This window comes from Monodelphis domestica, chromosome 1 (genome assembly GCF_027887165.1).
Source record: "Monodelphis domestica isolate mMonDom1 chromosome 1, mMonDom1.pri, whole genome shotgun sequence".
Taxonomy (NCBI): Eukaryota; Metazoa; Chordata; class Mammalia; order Didelphimorphia; family Didelphidae; genus Monodelphis; species Monodelphis domestica.
Window position 1 is genome coordinate 107,351,700 of NC_077227.1, and position 13,316 is coordinate 107,365,015.

Below are 13,316 nucleotides of genomic sequence, written 5' to 3' on the forward strand. Positions count from 1 at the left end.
GTTTGGGGCTGGGTGAGGGAGTAGAGATTGAAGAAACAGAAATATATAATTATTCTATGGTTAGAAGAAACGTTACATGGATATCAAAGATGTATGAATGACATAAGGTAACATATGACATGACATGAAAGTGATGATGGTAGAGATACCAAATATTATGGGAACATAGCAGAGAGCAGTCATTGTGGCTTAGGGGGTGGTCAAGAAAGACTTTCTGGAAGAGCAAGGACAAGTTGAGTGTTGCTGGATATAGTAGTAGTAGTCTCTCGGGAACCGAGGATGACGAATAGATGGCAGATGAATAAGCATTCTAGCCAAAGTACTCTGGGCAAAGGCACAGGGCTAAGAAATTACAAAGTGTGTTTAAGGGACAATAGTCCTCAAAATATTTCAGCCCTAAATAGTGTGGGTAGGCATATGGAAGATTGGGCTGGATTGTGTAGGATCTTGACTGCCAGGTCAAGAAACTCTCAGTCATTGTTCTATAACAATAATGTGGACTGGCATGTTGAGAAATTCCAGAAAGGTCTCCAAATAGCCATTATATTATATTCTAAATTAACTCAACTTGAATTTTCATTTTTCCTTCTACTTCCCAGAGTTTCCTTACTATACATAGTTTTCTTTTTTTCTAAAACACCAAACTCATGTTGAATTTATTTTCAAAGGATCCTAAAAGGTGGCGACTAGGTGGCTCAGTGGATGGAGAGCTAGGTCTAGAAACAGAAGATTCTGGGTTCAAATCTAACCTATGACACTTCCTAAGTGTGAATTAGGCAAGTCACTTTGTCTTGCGCTATTGCTCTTCTGCCTTAGAACAAATACACAGCATTGATTCTAAGACCAAAGGTAAAAGGATTTTCAAATATTTAAAAAAAAAACATTGAATTTCAGAATTGGAAGGGATGTGAATGGTCATTTAGAAGATTCTCCATCTTTTTATTATGCCCCCAAAGGGGTCATCTGGCCTTTGGCAGGGAGCAGTGAAAGTGATTATCCTGAGACTGTCCATCTCACTTTTGGGATACAGCATTAGAGACATCTTTTCGTGTTATCTCTTCTAGGACTGTGCAATCTTTCCAGACTAAAATATGTTTGAAAAATGAATTCAAATCAGTGCATGCCAACATCTTTGGCTTCTCCCTCAGCAGAGGCACATTCTAGATTTTGTACATTATCAGCAGTTTGCAGGTGTCAAATAAGATTTGGGCAAGGCTTCATATGGAAAAGGAAATGGCAAACCACTCCAGTATGTCTGCCAAGAAAATCCCAAGTGAGGTCACAAAAAGTCAAACATGACTAAAAAATGACTGAAAAACAACAACAACAAGGCCTTTTTAATAGTTTTATTTCTAGTATAATGTACTCTGGTGTCTCAGGATCTGCATAGTTGAGCAGCTATGTGTAAAAGTGGATAATAATGCTGAGCCCAGAGTCAGGAACAGCTGAAGTCAAATCCTGCCTGAAACCCTTGCTAGCTGTGTGACCCTGGATAAGTCACTTAACTTTGTTTAACCTCAATTCCTTATAAAATGGGATGATAACAGCACTTACTCCAAAAGGTTGTGTTGAGGAATAAAATAACAGTCCCTGGCATATCACAGACTGACTTTATATTCTCATTCCCTTCCCCCCAATAAGAAATTTCTACTTTAAAGTCTCTCAAATTGTCTCTCCCACCACCTTCCTGTCAGATTTGAAGGTGCCTTTTCCCTGTGATGAGTTTTTGCTCCTGTAATGGAGGAAGTCAGAAAATGACTAAGTATAGTTCCATTCTGCCCTGAGATCCAGACTTACAATTTCCAGGGAAGATTGTGGCTGTCCGGGCAGAGAGCAGCTCATTAATCCTGCCCACGAGTCCCTCTGGAGACCAGGACTTGACAGCATGACCACCAGGGGCAGGGCACATGGTAATGATATGGAACTCCTGGCCCCAGGAGATGATTAAGTTGAACATTGTTCCTGGAGTTTTAGCAGGCCCAGGTAATTTCCCACTGCCTAATAGTATATGTGGTCATCCAACATCAGATAGCTAAAAGAGTAATCAAATATTCTTGTTTCAGAGCATAAAACAAATGCCTCGGAGGGTCAGAAAGTAATCTCTTCTCCTATGGTACATTACTGTGTAATTTTCTGGTTGCCTCTTAGCTTGAAGTTGAAGATATTGTTAATGCTGGGGGGCACACTGCTGGATTAGAGGAGCCAGCTCTTAGAAACCAAAAGGCTAGCCTAGGACTCCAGAAAAAGCCAGGAAGACCCCCTTTAACTCAAAACTAGCCCACGGCCCTCAGACTCCTATGGACAGCTCAGTGGCTTTCCAACTGATATAAGGCTAAATTAGCAATCCAACAAGTTAGCAACCACCAAATGGGAGAGAACACAGACAAAAACAAAGGAGTCTTTACCTTCAGGATGCATATGTTCTACTGCGAGAGCTATGGCATATGTGCCTGTTAGTATAATATAAGATAGAGAAAAAGTAGCATAAAGGAGAGCATCTGTGTGTTCTGGGGACACTTGAGGAAACAGAACATTCTTGTAGCTGGGATTATCAAGGAAGGCTCCATCTAGGAGACGAGACCCAAGCTGACCATTGGAGAAAGAGAAGAGTTTTGGTAAGGGAAGATGAGACGTACACTTAGGGAATCTCTGTTGTGAATGCACAGAAGTTTGGGGGAAAGAAGGTGACCAAGAGGGACCTTGAGTGCAGAAGACCCAGCCTCAGATACTTACTACTTTTATGGCCTTGGGCTAGTCACTTAACCTTGGTTTGCCTCAGTTTCTGTAAAATGGAGATAATAATAGCAACTGCCTCCCAGAGTTATTGTGAGGATCCAATGAGATAGTATTTGTAAAATGTTTAGCACAAGGTCTGGCACATATGTAGTACTACATAAAGATTATAATTATTAATTTAGTTTGGCTGGAATGCAGAGTGACTAAAGGGAAATACTATGAAATAAGGATGTGTACAAAATGGATAAAGAAACATTTAAGGAGCATTTACTAAACAATGGGTAGAAAGGACAGATATAAGTCATGAAGGGAGAAAGAGGTTGGTCCAACCCTTTACCCTATACAGAATTAGATGAGGGAAATAGACTCTACAGGAAAATGACCTGGGGAGTGGGAAAGGAAGAGGCAGAGTTGTGCCACATGGTGATTGTACCATGAAGTTTGATATAGAGATGATTGATCTTGGAAAGCAAGAAAGCCTTGCCCACCCAGATATTAATGCCTTGAGTAAAAGCCAAGCTTTCCAAGGCAGCTAAATGATTGATGTAGGGGACAGAGTGTTATACCTGGTGTCAGGAAGACTCCAAACCCTGGTTCAGACACTTACTACCTATGTGCCCTTTGGAAGTCACTTTATTTCACTCAGCCTCAGTTTCCTCATTTATAAAATGGAGATGATAATATCTTACCTTCCAACCTTAGGGTAAGTATAAGATGAGATGATAAATTTAAAGTACTGTGCTCATATTAAAGCACTACATACATGCTGCTGCAGATGCTAGTTATAGTTATATAGTATATAGCTATATAGTATAGTTATAGCATGGTAGCCCAAACCAATCACAATCTTGGTCTACAGTGAGAGGCATAGTATCTAGGATGGTGGTTCTCAAAGGGTAGGCTATAGCATGGTATTGTGCCATGAGTTTTAGTTAGGTAGGGCATGAATGATAGGGAGCTTATATCTACTGCCATTGTCCATAAATTTGATGAAACTATCTCTCACAATTACATATACATGTGAGTATCCCAACACTCCTATGGCATGCCATATTATCCATTCCCACTGTGTACAATTATACTGTCCTGTGAGCAAAGAGGATTTGAAAACCACTGGTCTTGTTGTGGTCTCCATAGTGAGACCATACCTGGAGTACTGAGTTCTGATTGGGGTGCCATTTATCCAATTTATGAAGAAAACTGATGAGCTTCCATGAAGTTGGCAAGAGGACTAGAACCCTTCTCATAACAAATATTTAAGCAACTAGGGATATTTAACCTAAATAAGGGACTGAGCTAGAACCTAATATTTTTCTTTGGGTGATTGAAGCGTTGTCCTATAGAAGAAAAGATTATATTTGTTCTGCTTAGTCCCAGAAGCTTCCATGTGGTCTGGTAGATGAGCACTAGACCTAGAGTTAGGAAGAACTGAGTTTACATCCGGCATAAGATATTATTAACTCTGTAACATCAGACAAGTCATTTAACTTATGTTTTCCTCAGTTTCTTCAACTTTAAAATGGGAGTCATAATATTACCTACCTTAAAGGATTATTGTGATAATCAGTGCCTGCTACATAGTAATGGGCCCTATCAATTATTTCCTTCTTCCTAGAAGACAGAACCGGGAATATTTAACAGAAGATGCAAAGAGACAAATTGTAGATAGATGTAAAGAAAAATTTCCTCAGGAATATAGTCATCCCAAATTGATATGAACTTTCTCAGACAGTAGCAGTGGATTCTTTTCTTTGAAATGGTTCTCTCTCTAGAACATCCCTGTATGTGCCTTTCCCTTCTCACGTTGGTGAGTTCTTCTTTAGGGTCTCCATTTTGTAGTGGGGCCAAAGCCGACCCTCATTCTCTGTCTATCATTGTTCCTGGCTCCTGGATGTCAAAAACGCCCTACCCTTCCAAGGTACCTCTATCTTCCTCTTCACTCATAACCCTTTCCCTTGGAGCTGCCTTTGTGGGCTACCTTCCCTGCTTAAAGTGTAAACTTCTCAAGAATCAAGGTGGTCTTCCTTTTTGCTTTTACCTATGTCTCCAATGCAGGGCACAGTGCCTGGCACACAGTAAGTGCTTAATAATTGTGCTCTTTCTTATATCTAGCCTTTGTGTCTATGTATCTCATGATGGAGATAAAAGAGGTCTTCGAGTGAATATCAACAAGAGAGCTCCTGTTCAGATAGCAATTGTGCTAGATGGCCTCTGACTTCTCTCTCTGCAATTCTAGGATTCCACATTCCTCCTGAACTTTACTTGAGTGTCTGCAATTTTTCCACATAGCCTTCTCATTAACTACTTGCTGAGGGTCTCATTCATCACATCAATAACCTATAACGGCCACTTGTGTAAATATCTCATAATGTGTTTTAAAAAGACACGTTATAATTATGTTCATAAGTGCATGTATATATACATATTTAAATAGTTATGTGTATGTGTGCACATGTATTACATTACAGAAATATAGATATGTTTTTATAAGTATAGATTAAGTAGACATATATACATATATGCATGTACAAATACATTTGTAGATACTTGCATATATGCATATATTTCTCTAGAATAGTGCAATTATATTTGTGTGCCTCTATCTAGATATCTATATCTGGTTATGTGTATATATATGATTATAACAATCCCTTTAATATATATAAGAAATATACCTGTATGTGCACATATAGGTACCTACGACCTAAGTGATACAATGGATAGAGCTCTATGCCTAAAGTCAGGAAGACTCCTCTTTCTGAGTTCAAATCCAGCCTCAGACACTTACTGTGTGATTGTGATCAAGTCACTTAACCCTGCTTGCCTCAATTTCTCACCTGTAAAATGAGCCAGGTGAAGAAATGGCTATACACTCCAATATCTTTATAAGAAAACCCCAAATGGGGTCATGAAGAGTCAGACAAGACTGAAAAATGGCTGGACAACAAAGACAAAATGTATATATATATATATATATATATATATATATATATATATATATACACACACACATATATATGTATATATATATGTACATGTATGTATGTATGGTACAGATATAGATATATCATAATACAGTGGGAAAAAATAAAACATTGGGTTTGAAATCAAAGGACCTGGTTTGAATTTTTGGCTTGGCTCCTTGGAATTTGTGTGACCTTGGGAAGTCACTTAACCTCTCTGGGTTTCAGTTTCCTTATCTGAAAAGTGAAGGAGTTGGCCTGGAGGGCCTCTGACGTCCTTTATAGCCCTCATCTAGGATCATATGATTCTATTTTTGTACATGTTTGTCTTGTCTCACTTATTAGATTTTGGTTTCTCTTTGTAATTTCACTTTGTAATCTCCCCTTGATTCCTATTACAGAATTTAGACTTCAATGGCTATCCTCTAAATAGCTGGTGCCTTTTGGTACCTTCATTTCTTTGTTTTGTAAAGAGACCCCCATCTGAGCAGCTGGGACCGGAGGCAAGAATTCTTCTGGATCAAATGCTCAGTCCTGTTGTGTGTTCTTTCCCTTTCATGAGCATGGATCAAAATTGTCCTTCAGCATTTGAGAAATCACATCATTTAATCACAGTTCAAGCAGTCAACAATTAAGAGAAAGATGTTCGGTGTGCAAATATAAAGGAGCAAATGAGGCAAGGGCACAGTAGAAGTGGCAGAGGCTGGTGTCATCCCCACTCCAATGTATGGTGTAAGTGAGCCTGGAGTAAGGCATTGTGTTAATGACATCCTTCTGAGCTTAATCTGGCATTGTCTCAGCAATAGTGACCTTCTGGGACAGTTTCTATAAAGTGGACAAAAGAGAGAAATTAGTAAATGCCTGCGATCCATGGCACCTAACACATGGTCTTGAGCATAAAAGGGATTTGAGGAATGTTTCTTTTCTTTTTTCTTTGTTTTGGAAAATTCAAGAAATGTTTCTTGAACCGAACTGTTGAATCCTATATATAGATGTTGTGAGCTTTAACCACCCTTAGCATCATTGCCTGATATACAGCAGGTGCTTAATAAATAAACGCCTGATGACTGACTAACATTGGATTGGGTTAAGGGTGTTGGGGGCATGGAAAGAGACTCAACATTATGAAATGCAAATAGTTACTTCTTTGATCAAATTATTGTCCCATTATAGGTTACAAAGGAATTGCTTTCGACATTTAGTCTGTGAATGGTACATCATAAGCATCTCCTGCCCCCAAGCCAATCAACTGAAGAAAATTATACCCTGGGAGGTATTCATGCCCCATTTTGAAATGGCTTGTCAGGGAGGGAATTGTCAGAACACACTAGATCGGTGTGTATAGGGGGGTGCACTTATATATTGGAGAGAGAGCCAAGCCTAGAGATAGGAGGTCCTAGATACAAGTCTGGCCATAGACACTTCCTAGTGATGTGACAAAGTCACTTATTTCCCATTGTCTAGCCCTTACCACTCTTCTGCCTTGGAGCCAGCACACAGCATTGCTTCTAAGACATAAGGTAAAGGTTTCCTAAAAATAAATAAATTAAATTAAATTAAAACATACTGGGACAGAAAAGTCATGATTACTCGGACCCCAGAGTATCTACTTAATTGCCTCATTTTATAGATGAAGAACCTGAATTCCTTAGAAACTAAGTCATTTGCATGAAGTCACAGAACCAAGATTTGAAGTCAGGTCCTTCTACTCTAAGTTGAAAGTATTTTTCCCATGACACCATGCTGAGTTGTTGGGATCCCATTGTTGGAAAGTTGTATTTCATTTAATTTTTAAAAAATCACCAAGCAACCTTCTACTGGACATGGATGTGATTTCTAAAGATCAATAATACATATTAGCCACACATAGACTGGGCATTAGTCATCTGATATAGTATATTGTCTAAATGATAATATTTAACAATTATATAGGACTTAAAAGTATGCAGAGTGCTTGTCATCACTCACAGGAGGCAAGTTACTACTGAGAAATGAACTCTTCAGTAGAAATTCTTTTTTTTTTAATTCTTATAAAGCTGTGTGAACTAGGGATTTCCTTTCCCACACTGTAAGCATCTTTGCCCTCTTAAATTACTTCTGTGTCAGCCTTGACCACTTGGGACCTGACCTCATAAATCTGGTTCCAGGATGAACCTATTTTATCTCTGTCTCTCTTTAGGTAGCTAGAGGGAGGGACATGGGCAGCTGGCCTAAGTCAATCAGTTTAGGAAAAGAAGTTTATCTTTAAGAAGATCTCATACCAGGTTGCTTTGCTGCTCATCTAAGATGGTAGTTAGGAGATATTTCTTATCTCTACTTCTTCAGAATAGCACCTGGAAAAGAGGAAAGTACTTTTAAATAGCTGCTGGAAGTATTCAGATGTACTAAAAAGCAGAGGAACAAGCTTAATTTTTTCAGGTGGCAAGTGATGCTGTTACCTGAGAGAGAGGCAGAGTCACTTAAGGAGAGCTTTAGATTTGACAGAAACGATTTGAATTTAACTTTTCTAATGGCCAGAAAGGAAGAGGTTACACTAGGTGCTTAGGGTCTTTAAAATGTGATGTCCAGGGGGCAGCTGGGTGGCTCAGTGGTTTGAGAGCCAGACCTAGAGACGGAATCTGGCCTCAGACACTTCCTAGCTGTGTGATCCTGGGCAAGTCACTTAACTCCCATTGCCTAGCCCTTACCACTCTTCTGCCTTGGAACCAATACAAAGTATTGATTCCAGTTTAAGAAATAAATAAAATGTGATGCCCAACCCAGGTATGGGGATTCATGATTGTTATTCCTGTTAACAGAGAAGTTGAGGTAAATGGAAAGTTTGAGTTTGGGAGTCCTGAGCTGAAATGTGGTTAAAGACAATCAAATGTCCACAGAGAAGAGAAGGTTGTGGAAGGACTGGGGATGCCTGGCAGGGGGTAGGCTAGCAATGCAGATGGATTGGTTAGATCAGAAATGGAACAGGTCCAAGCTTCCATGTCCATCAATAGTGGCATTTGTGGGTCCCTGAGTGGCTACTATCTTTCCAACTTGGGAACTTGGGAAATGGGGAGAATAATTTTTTTTAAAAAGTGATGCCCTAAAAATTTCAGCCTCTGCATTGTATAATGTCACATCTAAATTCTCACATAACTCTGTCAATCCAAGTTCAAAAAGAAATAGACTCAGTGTGAGTAAGGAAAGAAGATTAGATAATTGACTTCTCAGTCAGGGCACTCGGACAAAGCATCCTCTCCAGAATGATCCCATGGATTCTGGATGCCTGGTATCTCTACATGTTAATTTTGAACCTGGCCGAGATCTCCTGGGCCATAACTGGAGAAGAGGTGACCCGACAGTGAGTAACTGCAAGAATCTGATGAGGTAACTGACTCCTCAATTCCCTGAGGCAGCAGTGCCTGCCTCCAGAATATCAGACATCTGTGTCCCACTGCAATGTCAAGTGTCTCTGATTTGTTCCAAAGCACTCAGCTGCCCGTAGCAATAACCCTAATCATGGCTAGGAAGAACTACTGACAATAGCAACTCTATCTGTAAATCTTGCCCCTGTAATTACAATGGCTTGTGGAGATACTGGCCTGAAGTTTAACTTTGGAATCAGCAGAAAAACAGCCGTTTTCCATTCTGGGGCAGGCACAATGAGTGATTGGAATAGGTATAAAAATCACTTTCTGCTTTATGATGTGTGGATTAATGAAAGTATTAAACCATTCTAATGATAGATAAGGAAATTATTTCCACTGTAGCTGAAAGAAATAAAACTGTTCTGTCTTAAATTAAAGAGGTTTAAAACTTTGCAAGCTCATCAAAAGTGCCTGGGCAACAAAGAGGTGTAAGTTTATCACCCATTATGGGGCCCCTTAATTTCCGAACATTCATCATTTTTCTGCTTCATTACGGTGGGTGCATTTCCCAAAGCTTGTGGGAAACACACATTCCTGCAGAAGAGAAGTGTAAATACGGGTCAAGTCAATATCTTTTTATAGGGAGTACTGGGATTTCCCCATTTTATTAGCATGTTACGCTATTAATTTTATTTCATTGACATTGTTGCCTTTTGGAGCAGCTGTGTCCTGAGCTGGTAAGGCACAATTGACTTCATTCCAACATTCAAAGTATGTTGAGACTAAATGGCAGGCTTGGGGGTCCATCAAATATGGCCATTTAGGTTGCTTGGTGAATGTTCACACTAACAAATTAATGACCACATTGTATCTATGTACTCAAAAAAGGTCCTGCCTGCATCTGTGTATACAGGTGGTTGTGATGCTCTAGGCAAGAAACTATGAGACAGCATGTTGCAATGAAGAGAATAATTTTTATTTTGTTTTGTTTTGTTTTAAATCAGAATAGCTGATTTCTAGTCCTTTCTCTGCGGCTTGTGCTCTTATATTCTTGGGTCCTGCTTGCCTTAGCTGTTAAGTGAAAGGTTTGGAATAGATCAGTTGTTCTTAAACCCTTTGCTCATTTGTGGCACAACATTCTTTGCTGTGATGGATTGTACCGTGCAGTCAGGAAACTGGCACATGGTTTCTCTATAACAAGAGGGGAGGTTTCTGTAGACGTTGTTGCAAGTATATGGTCTGATATTATTTGAGGGTAGTTTATTTTGTGAATAACCATACTTTCCAGGAGAGGCAGTGTAGTATAAAGCCAGGAATACTCAAGTTCAAATCTAGCCTCTGGCACAGAGTGGCTATAAAATACTGGCCAAATCTGTTAGTTTTGGGGTAATTCTCTGGGATATACTCTCCAAGATTTTAAAATAGAGAAAAAGTGCTGGTCTGCATGGGTAAGAGGGAATTTCCACAATTAAGCATTTCTTATGGCAATGTAATCCCATCTCAATGGCTGACTGTATCCACTGAATCACCTAGCTGCTCCTTGTCCAGTTCAATGATTATCAAAGGGTATTCTTTGAATTTTGTTAGCTCTTCTGTAAAATTTTGGATATGTTCATGCTTTTAAAAAGAAAATATATAAATAATTTGCTTTTAAAATCACATAGTAAGTTTTCATTGAAATTTCATTTCTTTCACCTCTTTTCATTGAAAGAGAACTCCCTTGTGAGGCAAATCCTTTTATCAATGTAGGTCAGAACCTTTTCTGCAATTTACAGCCTTAAAGAGTCCTTTAGGGCACCTAATGATCAAGTGATTTGTCCAAGGTCACACAGATAAGATATATGAGAAGTGGAGCCCAGATCTTCTAGTCTTCCTAGCTAGCTTTCTATCTACTATAGCATGTTACCTTTGTAGCTCTAGTTATCTGTAAAAGTACAAGAGCCTCCCCTTTAAATTCTCACTCCAAGAGCAAATAACTAGGCAGCAATTACAGAAATATAGTGGTCAGCAATAGGAAGGTGGCCATCCTGCCACAGTCTTCCTTTATCAGATCACATACTATATTCAGGTACCAGGCACATGTTTTGGGGAGGGATATCCAGAGAAAGGAGCCTGGGATGAACTGCAGACCATGGAAGAGGATAAACACTTAAATGAGTATTCACTACAGAGCCCGCTTAAAGCCCTGGATGTATATTAGAAAGCTGGTGTTTGATGCTATGCATGCACAACTAAACTCACAGGCCCCATTCTCCAGGAGTTTGTGACATTACAGGATCATGATGGTATGAGATATTCAGAACACATTTATCGAATTGAAATGTTAAGTAAATAAACATTCACATTACATGCCAATCCCAGAGTTGGGACTTGAATGTGTTTGTGTGGTGGGGTGGAGAGCAGAGTTACAGAAGTAGATCAAATTACATTAGATGATTGGTCTATAAGTCATTCTAGTTCATGGCTGCTCCTAAGGAAAATGGCAGCCTATATGCATTCCCCCCCCACCCTTAATGCTCTTGGAATCTTTTTTTGTTTTTCCTTCCCATTTTCTGATGTTCTCCTTTCCTTATTTCTAGGGAGTTCAACACTTTCTTCTTTCTAACTGGATTTTCTCACCCCTCACTTCAGGAATCTCCAAGGTATAAATAACCATGGTGTGGAATTCCCTCTTTCTCCCTTTTTGCCCCATTCCCCAACAAAACTATCTTCTTCGAGAAAATTATCTCATTTGTGTGTTAGAAGGAACATGACCCATTCAAACGGACTTATGTCTGGCCCAAAGTGACAGGAAGCTATTCATATGTTTTATAATGTTATTCTTTTCCTCCAATTTCCCCAAAGAATCATTTCCCTTTTGCTCTGACCATACTTTAATTTGCATTATACTTACCTGTGTCCATGTTTTATATATCATGATAGAGGATAAGTGGATAAATTGTTTTCACTTTTATATTCTCAAAGCCTACCATGTGATAGATGTTTAATAAATATTTGTTGAATTGAAAATCTAGTTAACCCAAATGAATCACTAATTGCTGGGATTCTGGGCAAATTATCAAGCTGCAATGTGGGTGGCAGTGGGGAAAGAGGCATCAGATGAGGGGCCAGGTGGACACAGTCACAGACTATATATTCTAGGTAGAGAAGTGGCAGCTTTGTACATTTGCACCCCTTAGGGGTCAGGAATAGGCTTTAGATCTGGAATTTGGGAAGTTTGCTAAGAACTGGAGGAGTAAGTATTTGAGTTCCAGAATTCAATTCAAAAAGTGAAGTTGACAGCTACCAAGACACAGAAATCTTCACCTGAGGCTTTTTTGATTCTTGGGATCCTTATAGACATAATTCCAACAACTAATAGCAGACTATGAGTAAGCCTATGTCCATAGGAGCAAGCAGTAGAAAGTTGGGGGAATCTGAGGAATGAATATTAATCCTAAATTCTGCTACTGTCAGGGAAAAAAGAAAGAGCATTAAAAAAAACTTGCTTTCTGTGTTAGAAAGGATGCTAAGTATTGGTTCCAAGCTCTCTATCGATCTAGCTGCCCCAAGAAGGAACACTGGCAGAATGTGGATACTGACCAGAGATGTGCTCATAAATGTTTAACAACAACAACAAAAAAGTATGATGACACATTCATATTTAATCTGCATTGTAATTTTTCTCTATCACTTTCCAGGACAAACGAGTGGTAAGAATGAGGCAATGGGAGGGTTAAGTTATTTGCCCAAGGTCACACAGCTTGGAAGTGTCTGAGTCCAGAATTGTACCCAGGACCTCCTGGCTTGGCTTGACTTTCTATCCACTGAGACACCTAGTTGCCCCTCACTTTATTAAATCTAGTTAATCATCAGAATAATAAATCCATCCCTGATTTATAGCATTTGCCAGTTTCTAAGGTATAAATGCTCATACTGAAAATTTAACAATTTGCCCTTGGGGACCCAGTTCAAGTTGGCTCTGATAACCTTGGTTCTGACACAAGTTGACATAGTGAAGTAAAAACATTGTATGCCATGTAGAGGAAGGAGATTTTTAGTCAGGGAGTCTTTCTAGAACCCCTCAAATGACAGCACATAGACTGCTGTGGGGAAAGAGATCCAAAGTGGGAATGAAGAGATTCAGTTTTCAGTACCTCCACTGGCTTTGTAACTTTGGACAAGTAGTTTCCCTTCTCTGAATCTTGGTTTTCCTATCTGATCTCTAAGGAGTCCCCTAAACAAAATAGTTTTTTATAAGAAGATCCTGATCAAAGAGAAAATACATTCTTAT

At 39.2% G+C, this 13,316-nt stretch overlaps 1 long non-coding RNA gene across 1 annotated transcript; it reads right to left on the reverse strand.

Moving 5' to 3' along the window:
• Positions 1–6,286: 6,286 nt before the first annotated feature.
• On the reverse strand, positions 6,287–7,231 carry LOC103094769 (uncharacterized). Its single transcript, XR_008918223.1, has 2 exons — positions 7,171–7,231; positions 6,287–6,524 (listed from the first exon to the last, which is right to left on the reverse strand). It is a non-coding gene; the product is annotated as an uncharacterized LOC103094769 (long non-coding RNA).
• Positions 7,232–13,316: the final 6,085 nt, after the last annotated feature.